Source organism: Myotis brandtii, unplaced genomic scaffold (genome assembly GCF_000412655.1).
Source record: "Myotis brandtii unplaced genomic scaffold, ASM41265v1 scaffold225, whole genome shotgun sequence".
Classification (NCBI taxonomy): Eukaryota; Metazoa; Chordata; class Mammalia; order Chiroptera; family Vespertilionidae; genus Myotis; species Myotis brandtii.
The window spans coordinates 2,384,939-2,410,264 of record NW_005358435.1 but is presented as its reverse complement, the minus strand read 5'-3'; the positions used below and the strand labels follow the sequence as shown (position 1 = coordinate 2,410,264).

General features: G+C 38.1%; 1 protein-coding gene and 2 long non-coding RNA genes across 4 annotated transcripts in view; all 3 read right to left on the bottom strand.

Annotated features, from left to right (window-relative positions):
• ADNP (activity-dependent neuroprotector homeobox) overlaps positions 1-4,820 on the bottom strand; it is a 45,445-nt gene extending 40,625 nt beyond the window's left edge. The window contains exon 1 of the mRNA XM_005866189.2: positions 4,799-4,820. The gene's annotated coding sequence lies outside the window, so the exon portion shown is untranslated. The remainder of the gene's footprint in view (positions 1-4,798) is intronic.
• Positions 4,821-8,803: 3,983 nt separating this feature from the next.
• LOC106726094 lies at positions 8,804-11,990 on the bottom strand. The gene is made up of 3 exons (XR_001362104.1): positions 11,903-11,990; positions 11,285-11,414; positions 8,804-8,873 (listed from the first exon to the last, which is right to left on the bottom strand). It is a non-coding gene; the product is annotated as an uncharacterized LOC106726094 (long non-coding RNA).
• A 107-nt stretch (positions 11,991-12,097) lies between these two features.
• Positions 12,098-25,326, bottom strand: part of LOC106726093 — a 13,655-nt gene continuing 426 nt past the window's right edge. Inside the window, exons 2-7 of one of the 2 annotated variants that reach the window (XR_001362102.1) lie at positions 21,417-21,516; positions 20,535-20,594; positions 16,105-16,138; positions 14,536-14,612; positions 14,426-14,451; positions 12,098-12,238 (exon numbers count right to left, since the gene is read on the bottom strand). This is a non-coding gene — a long non-coding RNA (uncharacterized LOC106726093). The remainder of the gene's footprint in view (positions 12,239-14,425; positions 14,452-14,535; positions 14,613-16,104; positions 16,139-20,534; positions 20,595-21,416; positions 21,517-25,326) is intronic. The other variant, XR_001362103.1, reaches the window with a different exon arrangement.

Here is a 25,326-nt window from a genome sequence, read left to right as displayed (position 1 = left end):
CAGGGCAGGCGCCTTCCACTGGCCGCAGCGCCGGCGGCGGAGCACTAGCAGAGGCCGCAGCACCCCTCGCACTCAGTCAGGTGGCCGTGCTGGGATCCCTGCGCGGGCCCAGCTGGGCCTGGACTACATCTGGCGGGAGGGGGCGTGTGGGCAGCCCTGAGGCACCACGTGCCGAGAGCCCCAGCTCTCAGTGGCTGAGCAGCAGCGGGAAGGGCAGGGACACCTGGCTGGTGGTGTCTGATGCTCCAGCTTAAATGAGGTGTGAGTGCCTCGTGCTTCACACACGGACTGGAGATGAGAAGCAACCCCACGGGTGATGCCCGAACCCTTCCTGGTGGGCTGTTCAGTGGGCAGGGGCTGTGTTTTACAGAAGGCAGGCTGTTGCCCTTCGACTTGACATTCTTCCAAGGCAGTGATGATGGACTCTTCTCTTTGGCCTGAAGAAAACAAATGGGATCCCTAGCGTTTTGAGGCCATTAGACTGGTGAAGCCTAAGGATGAGAAATGATGTTGCCAATGGACCTCAAGATCCTTAAAAACTACACTTTGACTGTATAGTTCTAGGGACAGTCACTTTTAGTGCTCCCACAATCTGACAACTTCAGACAGCACATGGACAATTTGCCTTTGTCAACCCCAACCAACACATTATCTCCTCAACATTTTTGAATCCACCTATAATAGCAGGACGCATCTGAGAGTATATCATTGGCTAAACATATTGAAAAATACTAAATGCCAATAGTGAAGGATGAACTAAGACTGTTTTCTAAAGATGTGCTCTGTAAATACACTTAACTTTTGCTGTTACTCTCAATTTCAAGGTAACAGTTTCAAGCCATACCCCAATACCCCCAAAAAATCTTACCTTAATTGAAAATAGTACAAATTATGGTTACATGTAGTCAATGTAACCTGAGTTAGCAGATTTAACAAAATGTGTCATCCAACACATTCATTCATTTCGGAAATTGTGATAAAATACATCCTTAAAACCCAAATCAGTATTTCAAAGGAAAACAATAGCTGAAAAAAGTTGTAAAAGAAAAAGGGGGTTAGGGGCACAAAGCATTTGGTTTAGAGAGACAAAGATGACTCAATTACATGTTGCAGAAGACAGGCAAAACTAATATGAAATAAGCAAATTTTTTAATCTTAAGTTTAGCTTTCCTTAGATATACTTATATTTCATAGTGATAATACTAAGGGAGAACATCTGGATTTCATCCTTGGCCTCATTCACAAAGTAAAAAGGGATGCTGGATTCACATGTAAATGATTTTAGTGTTTTAAGTCACCACATTTAGTACAAAAATGTATCTAAATAGTCTAGATTCTTTTCTAATGACTTCCAAATGGTGAAAGTCTTCACTGCTCAAATACTTTCTTTAGTGTAAACTTCAATAAGTCATAATGTTGTAATGATTGTGGGAATAAGAAGTGAAAAGATTAAAAAGGCAAAAGGTATCTACTCTAGTGGAGGTCTGAGAAGGCATTACTTCTAGTGGGTTCTCTGAGGTACTTAGTTTATCTCTGCTCCAGATCCTTGACAATGAAAACAACTTTGGGTTTGGATGAATGAGAACAGATTCTAAATACTTTTTAAAAGGATATTGTATTTCTTTATGTTAGCTTAAAAGCAATTTTACATAAAACAGTGATGATTTTTCTAGTAATTAATGATGAGAGAAGTCCTGAGGAAGGTGGATCTCTGGTGCGCCCTGCACAGCTCTGTGTAAAAGGGAAATGCAACAGTAGAGGCCCTTACTGGAATGTCCCCTATGGATTCAACTATGGCAGTGGTTCTCAACCCTAATGCTGATGAGACCCTTTAATACAGTTCCTCATGTTGTGGTGACCCCCAACCATAAAATTATTTTTGTTGCTACTTCATAACTGTAATTTTGCTACTGTTATGAATCGTAATGTAAATATCTGATATGCAGGATGTATTTTCATTGTTACAAATTGAACATAATTAAAGCATAGTGATTAATCACAAAAACAATATGTAATTATATATGTGTTTTCCGATGGTCTTAGGCGACCCCTGTGAAAGGGTCGTTCGACCCCCAAAGGGGTTGCGACCCACAGGTTGAGAACCGCTGAACTATGGGAATAGGCAATGTTCAAAATGGCACCAATGGTTTAATACTCTGGTATTCATTTCTGGTAGGATCTGTTAGAAATGGAAATGAAAAAAATCAAACTTTAAATTTCTTGACTTTAGCAGCCAAATTAAACCGGGGAAATGTAATTAGGAATACTGTTCACTAATTTTTTATTAAATAACTTAGAGATGCCTCTTCCTTTTATTTGCAAAGGAAAGTCAACTTGATCTTAAGCTTATATGCCCATAGTATGCCTTACCCAAAAATTTAAAAGATACTTCATGATCCAAAAGCTATGTTACAGTTAGAGACTGATCTTTTTTTGAAATACCTACTTTGGAGAAGGTGAACAGAATATTTGCGCTGGCTTTACTAACCCGTTGAGAGTGCCAGCCAATATCCTAGGAACTATGCTAAAATTGCCAAGGCATTTTGAGTTAAGGTTTTTTTTTTGTTGTTGTTTTTTTTAAAATATATTTTATTGATTTTTTACAGAGAGGAAGGGAGAGAGATAGAGAGTTAGAAACATCGATCAGCTGCCTCCTGCACACTCCCCACCGGGGATGTGCCCGCAACCAAGGTACATGCCCTTGACCGGAATCGAACTCTATCCACTGAGCCAAACCCGTTTCGGCGTCATTTTGAGTTAAGGTTTTTAAATTTTTTTTCCCACATAAAGAGTGAACTACTAGCATCTAATAGTGACACTGCAGAAGGAGCGCGATAGCGCTCCCAGCACTTTTGGCGAAAGACAGGAGGAGCAGGAGCGCGCTCCCAGGCACTCTAGGGGCTAAACAACTTAACCTGCATTTAAACTATCAGAACATTTTTCTGAACAGAGAGAAAAACTATAAGAAAGGAACTTTTGTTTTTTTATAGTAAAGATGTATGCTTTTTTGAGGGTCCTGAAATAATATGAAAAGAATTATTTTGTGAAAGAAAATCATTATTTAGTTTGTAAGAGCAACTACATTTATGCTTTAATATCATCAACATTTTTCTTTACTGATAGAAGTTATTGCTCAGAAGAGCAAACACAGCTATGCTATCAACTGTTGTCAAGTTGTTTCCAATTCAAATATATATTTTAAATAGACTTGCTTTGACAGTTGAATTGCTTCACCAATTCAACAGCTGCAAAGAACCAAACTCTAAAACTGTGCTCTAAATGTATTGTTTTATCTGATTTAAGAAATTTCAGATACATTTTAAAAGAAAGGGGAAAGGTGTGTATTTCTTTTTCAATTCACACAGAAACAGTCATATATATTTCATGAATAAGCATTTCTCTTCTGACATATATTAGGTACAAAGAGTTAAGAATATAGTTTTTATAGAAAATATTCCAAAATCTTCCCCCTGTAAGAAATTCTGCATCACATACTCTAATGAAAGCAGCAATATTTTACCCAAAAAACCCATATGCATTTATTTGTAGGTCTTAATACAGCAAAATGTTAAAGAAAACTGAGAACACTGCTCATTTTTCTATTTTAATATATAAAATGGAACTTCTTCAGAAAAAAAGATTTGCATGAAATTTACCTTACCTATGATTTATGCTCTAAGAGTACATTTTATAAAAGTCAGCAACCAGGCTTCCTCTATGTTTAAATTGAAATGAATGTGATAAATAAGGGTAACTTTCTTTTATGTAGTTGCAAAGAGAGTCAATAATCCTTTCAAGAAAGAGACTATTTCATTTCCTCCCAACTTGGATTCACCGTAAACACGATCCACAAATGTTATTGGAACCTAGTTAAAAAAATATATGTTAAGTCAGTCTTCAAAAATATTAGAAAGGAAGCGTAGCAGGCATATAAAAATTACTAATACAACCAAAACAAGATTAGTTCTATGATAGCAATTCCTTTAAATTGAAGCAATTCCTTCAATTCTCACAGCAACTCTGTGCACCTCCTCCAAGTCTTTAAAATTAAACAGGCACTTTATTATCTAAAAATGGGCTATTATCAACCAAATCGACATCTGTTTGAAAGCACTGATCCTGCATATTAAGTTGGTTTACTCAAGTTTGACTGCATTTCAAGGAAAAACTATACTACAAAAGTAAAATAGCCTTCCACTTAATTTTTTCATTAGTCTGTCAAATTTAGCTGTCACTATGTTTTAGTATTAAGTTAAAAATTTTGTAATTTCCACAAGAGACGTGGCATTCTAGTTAGCTACTTCCTGCTCTGAGAAAGAGTCTTAGTGTTAAACAAGGAGAGTATTCCCTAAGAGTTCACAAGCTAGCTGTAAATATTACAGACCCTTATCTCCTCCCCCGCGCTATTCCTGTGCTTTTCGTTTACTCATAGGAAATGGGCAATGGAACTCAGCATTCACTTTTAAGTTGGATGGGTGTGGACTATGGCAAGAGGAAAAGCAGTGAATACACTCATCCCAGAATGCTGAGTGGTCAGAAGAAAGGGCAAGGATGGAGAAAATACCAGTAACTTTTAATTATTTAAAAGGGAATGCTGCCTTTCTGTTAATCTTGGTAGGTCAAATGTATTGCCGTGAAAGGGATGTGAATTTTCACCCATTAGCGCATGGGCATTCCCAACAGCTGGAAGCCTTTCACATTTATTTGGTAGTTATGAAAATTAAACTTTTTACAATGAAAAGTCTAAACCTTATTATTTATGAGGACTACAATATACTATTTACAATTAATTGCATACCTCGCCAATAGTATAATTCAACTGTCTTGCTCGAACAATCATTTCCATCTGGAAAACGTAGCCTTTAGAAACACATTTTTCTATTAATTTCTGTAGAACTTCTTTTCGATATAACCTGTATGAAATTTAAAAATATATATAAACACCTAGATAAATACACTTGTCTACATGCATCCTGACCTTTCAAAAAGTTCACTGGTGCTCTAGCTGGTTTGGCCTGTGGACCGAAGGGTCCTGGGTTCGATTCCGGTTAAGGGCATGTACCTTGGTTGCAGGTTCCTCCCCAGCCCGGGCCCTGGTCGGGGCTCATGCAGGAGGCCACCAATTGATGTGCTTCTCTCACATTGATATTTCTCTCTGTCTTTCCCTCTCTCTTTCACTTTCTCTAAAAATCGATGGAAAATAGCCTCAGGTGAGGATTAAATTAAAACAAAAAGTTCACTGGTATTTTTAAAACCTAAAAATTTTACTAGTCATCCTATATAGTAAAAGCATAGTATGCAATTTGTCCCCTCGACCAGAGTTCTTCCAGGAGTTCGACCAAGGGGTGGGCCGGCAGGGGGAAGGGAGGGAGGCCCCGGCTAGCCGCTAGGGACCCTACCAGTGCACGAATAACAGTTGATATACATTTGTCCTGAAACAAACAGAAGGGTCATGAAATATCTTGTAAATAATTTAGAAAATGAATTCTTAATATCTTTTAGAGAATTATTTTCCTACCATACTATCAGAAATTATAAAAATATAGTAAAGTAAATCATTCAAAGTAGAACCACCTATTGTTTTTAACTCTTAAAATTAATTTTTAAAGTGGAAAGAGTAGAAATTGTTCCCAAAGTTGGAACAATAGAGTTGACAGATGATGAAGCAACAATATAAACTAGATGACAAGAAAGACTCTAGTAATTAACAGGGATTTCCTCATAAATGTTTATGATGAGCTTCTATTTCTGGAGATCTACTAAATAAATTTCCCGGGATACACTAAACCCTCCAGGATTAGGTTGGTTAAGTTAGGTTAAGACAGGAACTGGGAGGCAATCCTGGTTGGACACAGCTATCACCAGTCAGATGTCACAGTTAGATACTTATAATGGGGGAATGAATGTGCAGTCTAACTGTAGTGGACTGCAGGCTAGACACAGAGCTCATCAGATTTACAAAGCAAGACAGGAGCAGGGAAGTCCTGTGCTTGAACCCAATCAGGAGCTCCCTGTTATCAGTCTCTTAGGTAAACAAACAAGCAAACAAACAAAACCACCAGTCTCAATAAGAAGGCAGCAATTTCTCTTTTTTGGGAGCAAGTTAGGAGAGGCAGTTTGGCATAACTTTGTTCTCTTCCCAGTTAAAGGCCACCTGGATTTACAATGCCTGAGGGTAACCCATATTCACCTTTTTCTCAGGCTCCCTCTAGGGAACCCTATCTTTTTTGGCTTTTCAAGCTTTTAAGTGGATATTAAATGACAGAGAGAGGAACCTGAGAATGACTAGTTTGTGCACTCTTGTACCCACACAGGTCCCATAAGAATTCAAAGTATAAGCTTGGAATAAATCTAAAGTGAGGAGAAATGGATGGTAGAATATTTAGTCAATAAGTATTTACTAAGCAACCTACTGCGTTTAAGGCTCCTTTTTATGTTTTAGAATTTTAGCAGTAGAAACTAAATAAATTTATCACATAAAGTTAATTAAATAGGGGAGGGAGATTGGGATTATGGGAAAGACTATGATCATGATGGGATATTTCAGCATCACATTTTAAACTGGGTTTTGGCTAGGAATTCTGCCCCTTTAAGTCATTTTATTCCTCATAAAGAGTTATTTTGTAAGACATTTATTTCTCTTTATTGCCACCCCTTCTCCACCACAGTAGCTTTTAAACTATGGCTAATGATGTAACACTGCATACATGAAGCCATGAGCCAATAAATAGGATAATTAGGATCCAAGTGGTCTTCGCTATTAAATGGCTTTACATCAGACTGCAGTCTTTCTGGGTTCCCTTTTATTTGGTAAAAGACACATGCCTCCTCAATACTAGGAACTTCATCTAATGAGAAGTTGAACTTTAATAAGACATGTATTTAATAAATCACTACCTTATGAAGGGACAATGAGCTCTAATGATTTAAAAGTAGTGAAATCAACAGGCTCACTTTTGCGTGTGTGGCTGTTCTGATATTTGCACAGAATACACTCAATCACTGCTCTCTCTAAAAGGACACCCAGAGTTCACCCCCTCCTCTATTCCCTACATGGTCTGGTGGCAATGAGATGTTGCCACCCAATCCTCTCTCTGCTGTGTTTTTCTTCACAACTGGGTCCCCATGTGATGCTGCAAGTCTCATGTCATTAGAATGTATAAACATGAGGACAGTGCTTGGCATGCAATAAATGTTTGCTGAATCTAAAATGAATCACCTTTTAGCTTTTTTGAAAGCACCTGCAGAGCATTCAATAGGGGAACTAGTCCAAAAAACAAAGCCCCTACCTATCTCCACGACCCATGGAGCCACCCTGGATCTTCGATCAGTCATCATGCCTATGGCCTGTAAAGTCCACATTGGCCATTCTGTCCTCACAGAGATTTTGCAAGTGCCACTACTCTTTGCATTGTTGCTACATGGAATCAGTGATCTTAATCAGATAACACATTATTCCTTTGCCTTGAAATGTGGAACAAAAGGGATACATTTACAGGGATACATCTGTCTTTTACACACCAAATTCTGCTTTCTAACCAATTTACATTTTAATTCTAAAGAGGCTTCATTTTCAATATTTGGCCTCTAATTTGTGATGTCTCCTCTCTTCATTTTTTGGGGGGAAGTGGCAGACGGGGAGAGGGCAGTTGCCTGTGGCTCATAAACAATCTCATTTTACCCAATAAAGACATTAAAAAAATTTTTCTTTACTTTTGACCCTCTTATAGTGTCTCTGAACTGCTATTCAAGACTTACAGTTATACTACAGGTACTAATTATTAATGGTCAGCTCCTAATTTTTGTGTGTGAATTCTAATGAAGAATCAAAAATCAACATTATTTAATGGAAAAAGTAAATATCAAGTAATACAAAGTATTAACAAATACATGGGGTTTGGGCTTTAATGAAAATGAACAGGCATTTTATAGTTTTGATAACAAATATCTGGCAGGCTTTAATCATTTGGCATGGTCATATAGTAGTTCATCTACTGTAGCAGTTCTAAAATTAAACACATACACCACTCCCTCCCAAGAAAAACAAAAATAAAAAAATACAGGGACCCAGCAGGAGGCTTTGTACCAATTAAATAAGAATTTTTTATAAAAAACATAATGGAGAACAAGGTAACTGAAAAGACTCTACATAAATAAGGTTTTAAACTTTTCTGTGGACAATGCTACAAATATTTATATAAATTGCAGAAAATTCCTGGAAGAGGTGCTGTTCTCTGGAGCATATTACCAGTAATAGCAATGTTTAGAATGAGTAGTGAGTGGTCACTTTGGGCACCCCAGAGGGCACTCCTATGGACAGAATATTAATGTTAATATTGACAAGCACACTAACTTGAGCCCTGCCTTAGATGCTCTTTAAAAAGCACAATATTTTTCAAGACATGTAGGCTTCATTAGCAGCTTCTAAGGAAGTACAGTCTGCCTTTTTAGAGTCCCAGGACAAAAACAGGGAAGAAATGCAAAACATTTTTAAAAAATAAGTCATTGTGCCCAGCAGTTGAGTGTCTACCCAGGCACCAAGAGGTCACCAGTTCGATTCCCAATCAGGGCACATGCCCAGGTTGTGGGCTAGATCCCCAATAGGGGGTATGCAGGAGGCAGCAGATCAATGATGTTTCTCTCTTCTCATCGATCTGTCTATCTCTCTATCCCTCTCCCTCTCTCTCTAAAAACAAAAAATCAATAAAAACATATTTAAAAATAAAATAAGCCATTGTAAAGCAAGAAATTTAGGCAAACAGTTATAAGCCGTAGAAATATAAAATTACAGGTTTTCACTGTACCTGAAACTTCCTGTTAAATCAGATGCTCCTGGTCTCAGCAAAATCTGAGTTACAAAATTGGCCCCACGGCTGTCAAATAAAACAATCAGATTTTCTTTATAAAATACTTTCTAAGCAAGAGAAACACATCCAAGAGTACTAAAACTGCTATCCTAATTTCATAAATAAATGCAACACTACTTCACAAAAATATTAATTCTATAGAACAAATAAATTTTTAGTCAGTGCAAGGAGATCTGATGTTTCTCAATTTTCAGAAAATAGGAACATTTGGAGGGAACCTATAAAGCAATCACTCTTTTAAACTTTAGGTATGAATGATAGGTTTTTAACTTGTGTATTTGCCAGCAGCCATTTAGAATTTCAAACAGCTGTCAGCTAGCAAGCGATCAAGGATCTGGAGTTTCCTTTTCAGATTCTAATAAGCACAAAGGAAGAGTGGGTTCAACTAGGTAATAGGTCAGTCTGCATAAAAATGCTTTTTTCAAAAAAAATGAAGGTGTGTAAGTGGAAGAGGGCTTTGGTTTTTGGCAATCTCTGGAAATTGTCCAAGGTTCAATCCGAGACTATCTTAGTCTGCTTGGGCTGCTATAACAAAATACCACATTACTGGAAGCTAGGAAGTCCAAGGAAGTGAAACCTCTTCCTGGCTTACAGATGGCTGTCATCTTGCAGTGTGCTCACACAGGGAAGGGGGGGAGGTCCAAGCTTTCCTCTTTTCTTCAGAGAGCACTAATCCTACCATGAATGCCCCACACTGAAGACCCCATTTACACCTAATTACCCCCCAGAGGCCCCACCTCCAAATACCAACACTTACAGGGTAAGGTACTCTAACATGAATTTTAGCAGACACACTGAGTCCATAACAATGACTTTAGGGCACTGCTTCAAACACATCTAAGAATCAATTACAAGCTATTACTGACTAACAGCTATTATTAACATTTCAAAAAGATGTGTGAAGAGCTCCTGAAAAAAGTGACTTTTGTACTGCAGCTATTTTATTGTGCTCATATTAAAAAAAAACTTTTCTGGGCAGCCTGGAGATAAGTTTCCACAGCCAAGGTAACCACCAAGGTCCTCTCATGGAAAGATTATTTTTATATAAATAACACAGGGGCCCAGCCGACATAGCTCAGTGGTTGCACATCGACCCATGAACCGGAGGTCACAGTTCAATTCTAGGTCACGGCGCATGCCAGGCTGAGGGCTAGATCCCCAAGTGGGGATGGGGGGGGAGGGAAAGCATGCAGGAGGCAGCCACTGATGATTCTCCATAATCACTGATATCTCTCCCTCTTCTCTTCCTCTCTATGAAATCAATAAAAACATATTTCAAAAAAATATAACACAGGAATATAGCTGGGATAATGGCTAACAAAAACATTTCCCCCACCCCCCTTGTTTTAAAAGCAACAGCAACAAAAATTCCAGGGCATAGTCCCCACCTCCCCCACTATGTGTGTAATCAAAGAAATTTAAGTATATGTATCTATATTGTGTGTGTGTGTGTATCTGCATATATTTAAGGTAATGTATTTTTTAAATAGGAGTCTCTTAAAGTACAGCAAGAGTCAGACAGAATTTGGGTTCAAATTCTGGTTCTGGACCATATAAATGAGACTTAGCACAAGTGATAACAATCTTTTCAGGAGTTTATACTTTAAGTCAGCTCAGACATGAACAACTAATGACATTTACAACTAAATGATTCAACTAAAAGCTATGAACTGTCTCTGATTGGGACTCCCTAATTTTAAGAACAGTTTTAATGACTGAAATCAGAGAGGTCTGAGAGATCGCTGTTGGTCTCAACCTTGTCTGCAGTATAATCACCTGGGAAGCCTGTGGAAAATACTGATGCTTTGGCCCCACCTATGAGAGCTATTCAAACGGTCTGCATTGTGTGTGGGCAAGCGAAAGGGAGGATGAATAGGGAGCAGTTGTGTGTAATTTTCTCCTTACATGATTCCAATATTTAGCAGGATTGAAAACCACTGTTTTATCCAACCCCTTCATTTCTCTGAAGATTGAGGCATTTACATGTTTTAAATGACTTGCCCAAGATTCACAGTTAAGAGGCAAACTTGAGATTAAAAGAATCTTCAACAGGAATGAAGTAGGTGATAAAAAAAATACTAATGGCCAAAAATATTTTGCGGGTCTTCCATTCTATTTCTGCGCCCCTTGGTTATGGGCTTGCCTTGACCAAGAATTAGCCCCAAAACCTAGGACTCAAGAAGCCTTATGGCTGCAACCTTGGTACTGTTGGACACGTCCTTAGGACACCATGTAAAGAAGCTGGTCTAGCTTTCCAGAAGGTGAGGGGCCACATGCAGAACTGAGATGTCCCAGACAACAACCATCATCAACTACTGGATGGATGAATGAGGCCACTTGGATCTTCTAGCATAGTTGCCTCTCCAGCTGAAGGAAGCTGCATGAATGAGCCCAGGTGAAGCCAGCACAGGACCCACCACCAGCCAATCCACAGAACCAGAAGAAATAATGTCGTTGTTTTACGTCACTAAGCTTTGGGATGGTCTGTTATACAGCAGCAGAAAACTGAAACAGGTTTCATTCCATTTCATGATGAGGAAAGTAAAGCTTAGGGAAGGTAAAACATGCAAGGTGACAGGTAATGAAGTGATGTAGTCAGGATTTTAACCCAGGTCTGACTCCAAAGCCTCACTACTTTATGCTGCTTTAAAAAAGTTGAAATAATTGTCTTATTTACTTAAAACGATAAAAAATATATATGGAGAACTACCTTAGTAGTCCCAAAATATAGATGAATAGTTCACTTAAAATCAAAGCTGAAGGTCCAGAGAATAAATTTGTGCTGAATCATACCATTTTTACCAAAGGTTCAAAGGTTTATGTTGATTTTCCTTAGTGAAAAATACCCCAAATAAGATACTCTAATCATAGGAAAAATTGTAGGTAAGAAGTTATCTGGAAATATTTATTGAAAGTTAATACTCTGATCCCACCAATACCAAGGCAGTATGGTAATTTAACCTAAATACCTGTTATAAACATATTTATAGGAGTTACACTAAAAAAAAACCAGTAATCATAACACATGTATATACCTGATTAATTTTCTTTTCAAATCCCAGCCATAAACACCTCCATTTCCTTTGTAGCGAGTTCCAGAGACAATGTCAAAATTACCTTCCTTTTGCTTCCTGTAGAACAAATAAATTAGCTGTCAATTAGAGAAAGCTACTGGGATTTCAATAGTTATTTTCAAGTTTCCTGTGGCATGTTTCATTCCATGTATATATGCAGTTCCTAGTCCCAACTTTTTCTCCCGTGGTCTTAGAAGAATTTTGTCTGATCCATAGATCTTCTCCAACTGTTCAGCAACCTCCCTTGTTCCATCTGGGCTCCCATCATCTATGATTATAATTTCATAGTCGATTCCACTCTCGGAGAAGCTTTTCACCAGCAGCCACACGATGAGCGGCAGGTTCTCGCGCTCGTTGTAGGTGGGCAACAGCACCGAGTACTTGTCCCGTCCCGGGGCGCGCCCCGCCGGCTCCCGACGAGACCTCGGAGGGGTACGATTCGCTCAAGAGCATTTAATTTTCACCTGGTTTACATTAAAATCAAGACAAGGAAAGCATACAGTTCTTTGTTCAATATATGAAAGTGTTGACAGGGTTCTATGATCTTCACCTGAGCAACTTGCTTTTTGTCAATTAATACACATCATGGAATCATGGATATCCCTACAAAGTTGACAAAGAATTTCCCCATTCTTTGTTATTGTTAATCCTCACCCAGGGATATTTTTTCCATTGTTTTTTAGAGGTTGGAAGGGAGGAAAGGATGGGGAGAGAAAAAGAGAAACATGTGAGAGAGACACATCGATTGGTTGCCTCCTGCACACGCCCCAACTAGGGCCAAGGATTAGGTACATGCCCTTGACCAGGAATCAAATCCGAGACTCTTTGGTGCTCAGGCCGACACTTTAACCACTGACTCCCATGGGCCAGGGTCTCCAATCTTCTTAATAGCTGCAAAAATATTTAATAGAATATTTAACCTGTATTCTCATATGATTGTTTCCATGATGGGTGCCCCGATTTCCAAGAGCACAAGCACAATGAATAGTATAGCCTGCTGCTCAGACTACCCAAAGTAGAACATAATGGAACGGCTAAAACAATCCTAACAGATCTCACCATAGAAATTACTTTCCAAAAACGTAGCAACTCACTTCTTCCTGCAATATTTGAGTGTGCTCATTTTCTACAGTCTTATTGGTGCTGGATGTATTGCTGAATTAAGTTTTTAAGTTTAATAAACTTATGGGTAATAACAACATAGTTAATTATTTTATTTTTTTAATTATATTTTCATTGATTTCAGAGAGGAAAGGAGAGGGAGAGAAAAATAGAAACATCAATGATGATGCACGCCTCTCTCCCGGGATTGGTGCCCTGACTGGGAATTGAAACGTGACCTCCTAGTTCAGAGGTCAACACTCAACCACTGAGCCACATGGGTCAGGCTGCAGTTATTTAATTTGCAACTCTGACTACATCCTAGGGTGACTATCTTCTTAGGTTTATTAGCCATTTGAATTTCTTTTACATTATGGCCTGTTTGTACCTTTCCTGTTTGCTACTCCACTATTTCTATTTCTTTATCAAGTCAAAGGGGCTTTGTGTATTGGAGATATAAGCAGAGATGGTATCTCTGAGGTGATTCAATGCAGAGATCAAAGGATGGGAAATTATTGGCCACTAAGGAGCAGGCAAAGAGCACTGCAGGCAAAGGGAACATGGCAGTGTGTGAGCGCAGAAACGGAAGGAGTATGCCTGCAGTACAAAGAGCAAAGGGGAGAGGCACAAGGTAAGTTCAGAAAGGGAGGCAGGGACCAGATCACACAGCAGTTTGAGGGACAAAAAAACCCCCAAAAACCTGTGGATTTTCCCCGCTGTGTTATATTTTATACTAAATTCTTGCCTAAAAATACTACTTAAAATATTCATGCTTAATGTTAGCTGGTTTGCCTAGTTTGACGAATTAGAAATGATTCCACATTTCACCATTTTGTAAAACATTTGTATTACGACTGGGTTTTCTTTATCATGTTTAAGTGGTTTCCTTCCATTTGTACTTTCTAAAGTTTTTATTAGAAATGGCTGGTGAATTTGATCAAACAACTTTTATCATCTACAGACTTAATCACGCTATTTTTTTGTTGTTAATGTTATAAATTATGTTGACGAATTCCTGAAGATGAACCACTCTAGCATTCCTGAATAAACCTTATTTGTTCATGGGGTTTCACCCTTATGATCCAGGGCTTAATTCCATTTAACAGGAAGTCACCTACTAGCTTTTTCTGTAGTCTGGAATAATCTAGATAACAAAGGAATTATCTGTTGATCAGTTCCTCAGGGCTCCTAAAACACATCATTTAGTCACATACTATATACTCATGAGTCTCAAACCTATATGTTGGTTTTATTTTTGATAGCTAACAAAATAGCATGTTCATTTTTCAATTAATAAAGAATGAAAAACAAAAATAAGTCCACAATCAATGTAAGATAAATGATTTGAATCGTGTATTTTTTTCAAATATTAGAATTACCTACCTAATGAATTCAGGAATAAATTTTGGCTGAAATTTAGAAAGAATAAACAGTAAGTCAGTAAAATAGGCTAAGGCAATCATAAATCACTATTAAAGAAATATGCCACTTACATGGTGTGAGAGATCAGCATCCATAATAATTATGTAGTTTCCTGTGGCATGTTTCATTCCATGTATATATGCAGTTCCTAAAAATGAAAATATTTATCTCCATTAAAGAAAATCACCGGAAATGCTTACGTTTACAACATCTGAACAGAGAAGCAATTGTTAAGCACTGAAAAGCATACATTAGTCCTCTAAAGATGATCCTGATCTAGTATAATTAAATATTATTTATTCTCAATGCAAAACATCTCTCAATTCCATTCTTTATCTTGAACTTCACATTAGTCCGAGGTACCATCTTCTGATGACTCCTCCTTACCAAGCTTCCCTGCTTCTAATCTTCTCATCTTCCCATTTCCACAAAAAACTTCCTTTGTCAGTGTCTTCTACACTGTAGGAAGCCTGGTACAATAGAGCCCTGCTCTGGTATTTGGGGCCAAAGGCACAGCTAGCAAATACTTAGCATCTTTAGGCCTAAAAATTCCTCAGGGACTTGGCAGGTAAGGTAACTGATTGGGAGCAGGATTTGGGGATCCCTGCATTCTCTGGCCCCAAACGACCACTGTCTTACTAGCAAAGCTGATCTTTTCTAACTTCTTGTTAAGAAGTGACTATCACAGCTTTTTGGATATACCACTGGCTGGTGAGTAATTCTGGTTGCTTTCATGGCAGTGTGCAGATTATTTCAATCCCAAACAACTTTCTGAATCAGATATTCAGAACATTTAATGAAGCCAGTTAACTAATAGTTGCAGAATAACAGACATTCAATTTTTCAAACTGTGTTTCTCCAATTTTTCAGTAAAATTATACCAATTCTTTACATAAGCAATGATGACTAACAACAGAAATGAAGGCATTTAGATCTTCATCCCAGAATGACTGAGCTCATCTGAGATTTTAACTGTTTAAAAGCTAAGAAAGATTTATTTTTAAAAATAAGTACCTTTTTAAAACGTATGACTTAAAGAAACGTTCAAAGGTTTATAGCTAAGGCAGTGTGCTGGTCCAGTATGTTTGCTCTCAGATCCCTTCTCTGGCCTTTCCCTATATTGCAAGGAACTTATTTCCCAGGTTGGCTTGTCAACTGGCTTCCAAACAGCTTTGAGAGGCAGAGGAGAGAAGGGAAGGTCAAGTGGCCTCCCTCTCTTACTCTGCCTCCCTGCATTGACTGCTATCCTCAATGACTCCAACTCCTGCCGGGTATCACCGACTTCATCATTCTAGCCCACTCTGGGCAGCCTGGGTTGCTGCTCCATCTTGGGGGGGTAGAAACCTCCAGCTATTACTAATCCCTGAGTAGCTTCACTATTCCATTTGGCTTCTCAGCAATTCCTTCACCTGTGTAACCAGGTTCTCTATATTAAATTCCTTATATTTAAAAACTTGTGGTAGTTCTGTTTTCCCAAGTGGACCAAGACTGATACAGGCAACTCAAACCATTTAAATGTCATTAAGATCATTAAAAATCATTATAGGGGGTTACTGTATTTTGGCCTTGTTCCAAACAAAATACATACTGAACAATCTGCCAAGTCAAAAAGCAGGTGATGGGTGAGAGGTTCTACTTACCTAGTCCCAACTTTTTCTCCCGTGGTCTTAGAAGCTGTAAGAATAAGAAAGGACACTTTGACACAAATAATAAAAAACCTAACTACTAAAAACTCTTTTTTATTCATATAAGTTCTACTCATTTTAACAAAAACATAGCTATATTTTTAAAATCTTAGAGCAGAGTACGTTTAACAATTTTTTTTGCCAAAAAAAAAAAGCAGTTAGCCAACAAATCAAATAGTATAACAACTTTTAAGGAAAACCAACATTTTTTCTTACCCCTTCCTCACAATAAAAGCCAAATTTTATACTTTTTGTTTTTCTGGTGCTTGGAAACGATGTGAACAATGTTTTATATCTATCTCTTAATTTATCATTTTAAACTATCTATTGATTACTTCCAAGGAAACTGCAGGTCTAACTCATTTATTCTATACCTTTTTGGAATATTTGGTAGCCAGATTTGTTTTTTTCAATTCCCTTTGTGATTTTAAATGCTGCTATTATTCTTCCTCCAACAACTTATCTTACCTTTATGCTTGGATAACCTCATCTCATTCTCTACTGGCCCAACGACAAGGAGGTTTTCTTACAGCCTGTCAATTACTTAGTCTTTCTACATTTTGTGCTTCATATACAGACGCTGTGACTCAATTGCTTTTCATCTTATCTGAAAACTTTTGGAAGGTAGGATGCCAAGTTTTGGATTCTGTTCTAAGTTTCTTAGATACAGGGCTCAGGTAGACACACACCTGAGCGCATCTTGTTCCCTGCTGCATTTGCCAGTGTATCGGCCGGTTGCCTCAGAGTGTGAATCTCTAAACAAAGTACTTTCAGTTCCAGTCACCCAGGACAGGTTAATTTTATTTTTTACTACATGCATGCTGCTCTAGGTCTTGGGGAGGAACAAAGATAGATAAAATACATTCCTGCCCGATGAGCTCTTAAACAGAGAACAAGACAATCATCTATAATAATTACAATTCACTGAACAAAATCAAACAAGGTATGTCAGGTTTTATTTGATTTTTGTGACAGTTACTGACAAAATACTGAGCCCATCTGATCTCGGCCCTTAAAAAGCCAATCTTTTAAAGCTCTTGTGAATAATCCTGTATTTCAGCTGGAAAAACTCTTTGTTTCAGATAAAAAATAATTTTGTCATTTATAAGTTTCAGATTATTCAAAAGTTCATGCAAACTATAAACCATGTTGCATATGACAGAATACTATGGAGCAGTTAACAGAATGAGATCATTTGGTGACATAATGATATAGTAAAAAAGTAACTATGATACAGAAAGGTTGCATTCATATTTAAAAACAAAAAATACCAGCATAATACCTAGTTCTAAGATGTGGACTCATACACATATATGCACAAAAAGGCAACACACACCAAACTATTGACTGAGTTTGACCCTGGGGAAGAGACTGGGAAGCAGATCAGGAAATGCACCTCAAAGGCAACTTCAGTTTTATAGGTAATATTTACATTTTATACCAAGAATGTACTTGATATTTCTTACATAAGGAAAAGTACAAATTGTTTCATTTAGTGTGCTTAACTTTTAGACCCTGAATTATACTCCTTTTTGATCTGCTAATTAGCTGTGTAATCTGGGCAGTAAAGGGCACGATAGAGCTCACCTTTCGGGGGTCATGAGAGCAAGCAGTGAATTCACAGGTTGCTAGGCACAGACTCTCTGAAGTATACTTACAACACAACTGCTTATGAACTACTTCATGTGATACTATAATCTGCTTGACAAAAAACTTATTTTGTAAAGGTTTTATCATAGAAAATCTTGATGACACTTCAGACAAACTATCAATTTGTACTAGAATCAAAAGTATTTGAGTGAACCTGTTACCATACTCTTGAAATCAATGGGTTGAAGAGAAAAAATAAAAATACAGCTTCAGCTATGAAAGGTTAACTGTACTCTCCTCCTACTTTGCAATTCTTTACTAATCATTGAGGCTCATTTTTCCCATTATTTGCCATGTGTAGTTCTTGTTTCATGAATTATCTGTTTTTGTACATTTGATTGGGATACTGATCTTTTTGTTAGAGATAATTTGGTATTTGGGATGAACAAAATATTTTATTATATTAGTCAAATCTCTTGGTCCTATAGTTATGTTTCATGTTTTAAAAGTAATGAACACATCATATCTTATTGTACATATGTAGATGTGAAAAACCATCTCCACCTTTTTGTTCTTTTTTGCTGTAGCCTTTGACCAACCTCACTGTACTTAAGCAGCATATCAAAGCCTTCTAGTCAATGATGATCTGTGTTCCATAAAATGTAACCATAAATACTGTTAGTAATGGCCAGGAAGACAAGCAAGATGACTATCAAACTGGTAACAGTATCAACCACCAGTATGGCCCCTGGTGCTACTGCATTCTTTGTCCCTTTGTCTTTTCAATCATTAGTACCTGAGTTATAGTAGCAGAGAACAATTTGTCTTTTCAATCATTAGTACCTGAGTTATAGTAGCACAAATTGCACAAAACTGCTGGGCTGATCTGCCACAGATTTTTAAAAAAATATATTTTATTGATTTTTTACAGAGAGGAAGGGAGAGGGATAGAGTTAGAAACATCGATGAGAGAGAAACATCGATCAGCTGCTTTCTGCATACTCCCCGCTGCCTTCTGCACACTCCCCACTGGGGATATGCCCGCAACCAAGGTACATGCCCTTGACCGGAATCAAACCTGGGACCCTTCAGGCCACAGGCCAACGCTCTATCCACTGAGCCAAACCAGCCAGGGCCTGCCACAGATTTTTATCTGATTTCAGGTTAGGGGAGGAAACAAACCTCACATATCAAACATGACAGAAGCATTCAAACACAGAAAGGTTGAAGTCCTCCACAATCTCCCTGCCCTGTAACAGTTCAGGACACGTGTCTCCAACTTTTCTATCATCCCATCTCTGCCATTTATTAGTTAGCTGTGCAATCTTGGGAAGTGAATTAACCCTCATCTGTTTCTTCAACTACAGAGCTAAAAAAAAAATCTTCCTCAGCTTTCTCCTGAAGCATTCATTTCAACTAGTCCGAAAGGCTAGCTTGGATAAAGCATCTGGGCTAAATCACTTTACCTGAGAAAAATAACCGTTTTTATCCATCTTTCCCCTCAACTAAACATTCATACATCACTTAAAGCAAGTAAGTGCCACCCCTGGCAAGGCCTGACACTGAAAAAAGAAATGTTCTAGTTTAAATAATTTAAAGGTCATAAAATAATGAACAGGGGATTTCCCTGGTACAACATGGAAATTGTGATAATAGAGGCTAATTTTCTTATGAACTTGAATTTTATTTTGTTGATGGGAAAAATGGAATGCTTTGAGGAATAGTGTTGTTTTAGAATTTGTGAATGTCAATTTAGTAGGCAATCCCTAAAATCAATCAATCAGTTAGACCTCAAGGCTGAGCTTCTATGACATATGTATTCAAAATATTGCTAGGTTGATGTCCCCAGATTAAATAGCAGCACATAACTCAGTGTTCTATATATAATGTGTGCATCAGTGGCCATGGCCCAGAACTTCTGAAAGAGAAACAGGGGAACTCTTGTTCCTATGAACCTACCATCATCACTGGAAGTCACTGCTAGAGGCTCAAGACCTGTCAACTTTCTGTACTCTTATGCAACAGGAGATATTCAACGAGGACTGGAAAGTGACAGATCTGTGAGTTGCTACTCTGTGAGACAGACAGAAAGAATCTCTAGTATAGGAAAGATTACCAGGTATATAAGAGTAACACATTTCCCTTAAACTCTTCCCACCAACAAAGATCTCCTCCAACTAAATAGAAATTATTTCATTATTTAGATTAGTCAAGAATATTTGGATCCAGTGACTATTTTTATGATGTTGATGGCCATTTCTTGAAATGTAAATAATCAATAAAGGCTTTCCAAGAGACTTATGTTTATGCCAAATGGTTCTTTGTTGGGAAGAGGGGGCAATTTTGCCCATAAAGGGACATCTGACAATATCCCGAGATATTTTTGGTTACCACATTGGGAAGGGGGTAGTTACTGGTATCTAGTGGCTAGAGACCAGGAATGATGTTAAACATGCCACAACATACAGGACAGCCTCTCACAGCAAAGACTTATTGGTCCCAGATGTCAACAGTGCCAAGATGGGGAAACTCTTACAATACCCAATGCCTATAATGTATTTTCTAAATCCAAACCAGTGACCAAAAATAAAATGTATGAGGCCATTATAAAATGAACTCTACATCTGCCTAAGTTACTCCCACAGAAGAGCAGGCTTCAAGGTACAGTAGAAAAATCTAAAGTTTAAGACTCAGAAAGTCAACCTACTCTCACAAGACTGTTCTACAGATAAAAATAAAAATAAAAATGCCAAGTACTCTGAAAAGCCATTTCTGTTTCACATGAAAATAGTCACCTTTCTCAGTTATAAACTTTTAGCTGCAGGCAGTATTTCCTTTTGAAAGTATGAGAACACCTAGAGAAAGAGAGCAAGAAAGATCAAGTCCCACATTACCAACTGCAACCTTGTTCTATAATATTCCTTGTCAATTCAATATCATGCTTTAATTTTGTCCTTCAAGAAAACTTACCTACAGAATCAGTTATAAAAACAGAGTTCAGCTCTAACTGGTTTGGCTCAGTGGATAGAGCGTCGGCCTGTGGACTGAAAGGTCCCAGGTTCGATTCCGGTCAAGGGCATGTACCTTGGTTGCAGGCACATCCCCAGTAGGAGGTGTGCAGGAGGCAGCTGATCGAGGTTTCTCTCTCATCGATGTTTCTAGCTCTCTATCCCTCTCCCTTCCTCTCTGTAAAAAATCAATAAAATATATTTAAAAACAAAACAAAACAGAGTTCATCCAAAGACTCACTATTTTGCTGTAAAACTACTGATCAACATATCAAAAAGATGTAAAACTTCACGCTGACCAGTTTGGCTCAGTGGATAGAGCGTCAGCCTGCGGACTGAAGGGTTCCAGGTTTGATTCCGGTCAAGGGCATGTACCTTGGTTGCAGGCACATCCCCAGTAGGGGGTGTGCAGGAGGCAGCTGATCAGTGTTTCTGTCTCATCGATGATTCTAACTATCCCTCTCCCTTCCTCTGTGTAAAAAATCAATAAAATATATATTTTTTAAAAAAGATGTAAAACTTCAAACACAATGAAAATGCATCTAAATGCCAAAAAGTGTTTTTTATTTTTTCAGTTTCTAGACAGATTGAATTTAAACACTGTTCATCTCTCCTTTTTCCCCTACAAAAACACAACTGAAAAGATAGAAAAATATTCACACAACTTACAATTTTGTCTGATCCATAGATCTTCTCCAACTGTTCAGCAACCTCCCTTGTTCCATCTGGGCTCCCATCATCTATGATTATAATTTCATAGTCGATTCCACTAAAATAAGAAAATTAAATTTGTATTGTTTGAATATAGTATTATAACAAAAATAATAGTTTTAAAATTACTAATTCTTTTCTTTTTTTAAAAAAATATATTTTATTGATTTTTTACAGAGAGGAAGGGAGAGGGATAGAGAGTTAGAAACATCGATGAGAGAGAAACATCGATCAGCTGCCTCCTGTACACCCCCTACTGGGGATGTGCCCACAACCAAGGTACATGCCCTTGACCGGAATCGAACCTGGGACCTTTCAGTCCACAGGCCGACGCTCTATCCACTGAGCCAAACCGGCTACGGCTAAAATTACTAATTCTTAACCAGTAGTGGAAATTTATTGTCATAGTAATCACTAAGGAAAACTTCAATTATCAAATGAAATGTCAAATATTCAGTACTTCACCTCCAAACTCAACATGTTGCTGAAAAGTGTTATTATAAAGTCCTACGATGTTAAAAAATTCTCTCACAGAAAACATTAAAAAAAAATAGTGAGCTCAGCAAGTGTGGGTCAACGGTTGAGTGTTGACCCATGCACCAAGATGTCATGGGTTTGATTTCTGGTAGGGGCACATGCCCAGGTTTCAGGCTCAATCCCCAGTGGGGGACGTGTGGGAGGCAGCCTACTGATATTTCTCTTTCACTGATGTTTCTAATCTCTCTAAAAAAACCACATATTTCTTTAAAAAAACCCGTGATTTATATGTATATTTATATGTGACAGTATATCATATGAAGTTTTATTTACTTTGGCAATAGAATTGTGGAACCTTAATATCAAATAGTTTATTAACTATTTCAAAAGTATATTTAATAGATAGCTCAAATTGATTGCATAGCTCTGGGTGATTATTTAAAATTTAATCCCAAATGATTTTAAGAACATAATCAGGAATAAATCCAACTTAATTTCACCCTTTAAAAAACCTCCTTCAGAATGGCAACATAATATTTTACACCTCTATTTCAATAGTTGTACACATTATCCTACACTAGCAAATAAAAGGAAATAGCACAGAATAACAAAATATTTCAATATCCGCCCTGGCTGACGTGCTCAGGGGTTAGAGCATTGGCCCACATACAGAAGGGTCTCATGTTTGATCCCTACCCCAGTTGGGGTGTGTGCAGGAGGCAACCAGTCAACGTGTCTCTCCCACACTGATGTTTCTCTCTCTCCCACCTCCCTCCTTCCCTTCCACTCTCTCTGAAAAGCAATGAAAAGAAATATCCTCAGGTGAGTATTAACAAAAAAAAATTTTTCAACATCCTTCAAAATTAACATCTTTCTGCTGCTCTCGATTGTCTTTATGGGATAGTTTCTATTCTAAAAACAAGTCAGCATAATACTTGGATGTACATGAGATCACTATCATGCCTGTCACTACCCCCTTTAAAAAACATTCTTTTTGTTAACTTTATTGGAAACTTAAGGGGAAAGAAAATGAGGCAACGCCAAACTTTCACACACAACATTCTGTTTCTTCTTGGTAACATGCAAGGAAGTCAACCAAAAAACACATTCCACTGTTAAAAGTTTAAGAAATTCAGCCCCAGCAAACTTGCCAGAAAGAAAACTCAGCCTTATCAATTCTCCAGGAGTAAAAAGTATGACTTCAGCTTCCCAATGTGCTTAAACTTGGGCGTGTGCTTATAAGCCCAAACAAGTAAAATGTTGATTCTAGCTGATGGGCTGAAAGATACACACTTCAAAGCAAAGGCACTTCTCTAGCCCACTTCAAAGCACCCATAGTACCTGAGGGTGAGGTAGCTGAAAGGAATCAAGCTGAGCAGATATTAGTTAATGTGACTGAATCTGACAAGTTGTTTCCTTCATTAAACTTCATTTTTATTTTATTTTTTAAAATATATTTTATTGATTTTTTACAGAGAGGAAGGGAGAGAGAGAGAGTCAGAAACATCGATGAGAGAGAAACATCGATCAGCCGCCTCCTGCACATCTCCCACTGGGGATGTGCCCGCAACCCAGGAACATGCCCTTGACCGGAATCGAACCTGGGACCTTTCAGTCCACAGGCCGACGCTCTATCCACTGAGCCAAACCGGTTTCGGCTGAACTTCATTTTTAAAAAATGTTTTCATTGATTTGGCTGCCCTTTGCACACTCCTACCAGGGATGTTTCTCCCACATTGATGTTTCAATGAAACCCGGGCATGTGCCCAGACCAGCAATCGCACCGAGGACCTTCTGGTGCATGGGATGATGCTCAACCAACTGAACCACACTGGCCAGGGCTAAATTTCATTTTGATTAAAAAAATCCATTCAGAGCCCTGGCTGGTTTGGCTCAGTGGATAGAGCATCAGCCTGCGGACTGAAGGGTCCCAGGTTCGATTCCGGTCAAGGGCATGTACTTTGGTTGCGGGCACATCCCCAGTAGGGAGTGTGCGGGAGGCAGCTGATCGATGTTTCTCTCTCATCGATGTTTCTAGCTCTCTATCCCTCTCCCTTTCTCTCTGTAGAAAATCAATAAAACATATTTTTTTAAAAAATCCATTCAGAGACTATTAAAATATAAACTGCACTACATAAAGTATTTAAAAATAAAGCAAAAATATTGTACAATCAGAAGTCAAACAGGAACAAGATAATTCTCTAAATTGAAAAGAGCTTGTAGAAATAAAAATAAAAATATAATTTAAAAAGAGGAAAAAGAGATGAATAAAAAATTTGAAGAACTATGTATGTGAAGACAGTTATCTCATTCAAAGAAAAATAATTAAAATGGCAATGTTTATGATTGTTTAACCGCTATGGGGTCCACCTGAAACTAATACAAAATATTAAATGTAAACTGTAATTTAAAATAAAATATAAAAAATAAACAATTGTGCAGCTGAAAAAAAACACACACCCAGCAATGTTTTTCACCAAGAGCACTTCCAACGAAGTAATAATACTCAGGTTGACTGGCTGCAGGAGAACAGGCACTCTCTGAAGAATGCTGCAGAGTCCTAAGCCAGTACAATCTCTTTTGACAGTAATTTGTCAATAACTATCAATTTTAAGCACATCTCTATTGATCCAGCAATATCACCGCAAAGACTTTATCCTGATGTACCAGCAAAAGTATGAGTGTTTGTTGCAACGTTAATCTTAACAAAGGAGCACTCACTATGTGTCACTTTTCAAAATGCTGGAAAATGTGGCGTGAACGTCCCTGTTCTCATTTGTAAATGTAAGGAAATGTAAAAAAATATATGTATTTTTAAAAAATAATCTATGTTTGCCCTAACTGGTTTGGCTCAGTGGATAGAGCGTCGGCCTGCGGACTCAAGGGTCCCAGGTTCGATTCTGGTCAAGGGCATGTACCTTGGTTGCGAGCACATCCCCAGTAGGGAGTGTGCAGGAGGCAGCTGATCGATGTTTCTCTCTCATCGATGTTTCTAACTCTCTATCCCTCTCCCTTCCTCTCTGTAAAAAAAATCAATAAAAAATATACATATTTAAAAAATAATAATAATCTATGTTCGATGACATGACCCGGTTAAATAATAACACAGGCACATGGAATATTATTTAATTTTCAAAATAATTTGCTAAGTGTGTGTGTGCTGATATGGAAAGATCTTCAAAGATTTCTGCAACATGGTCCCATCAGTGTAACACAAATGGACGTTACTGTCCTGATACCAGGATTTTCCGAAGTTTAAGAAAATCTGTATAAACACTTTCGAGCCCCAGGTTCTACTGGCCACAGCCAACACCCGCCGGTGGCCGGCGCAGCCGCCCTGGTGCTCTCTCCAGAAAGGCTGTGCAGCCCCGCGGCCGCTCCCTGCCCCCGA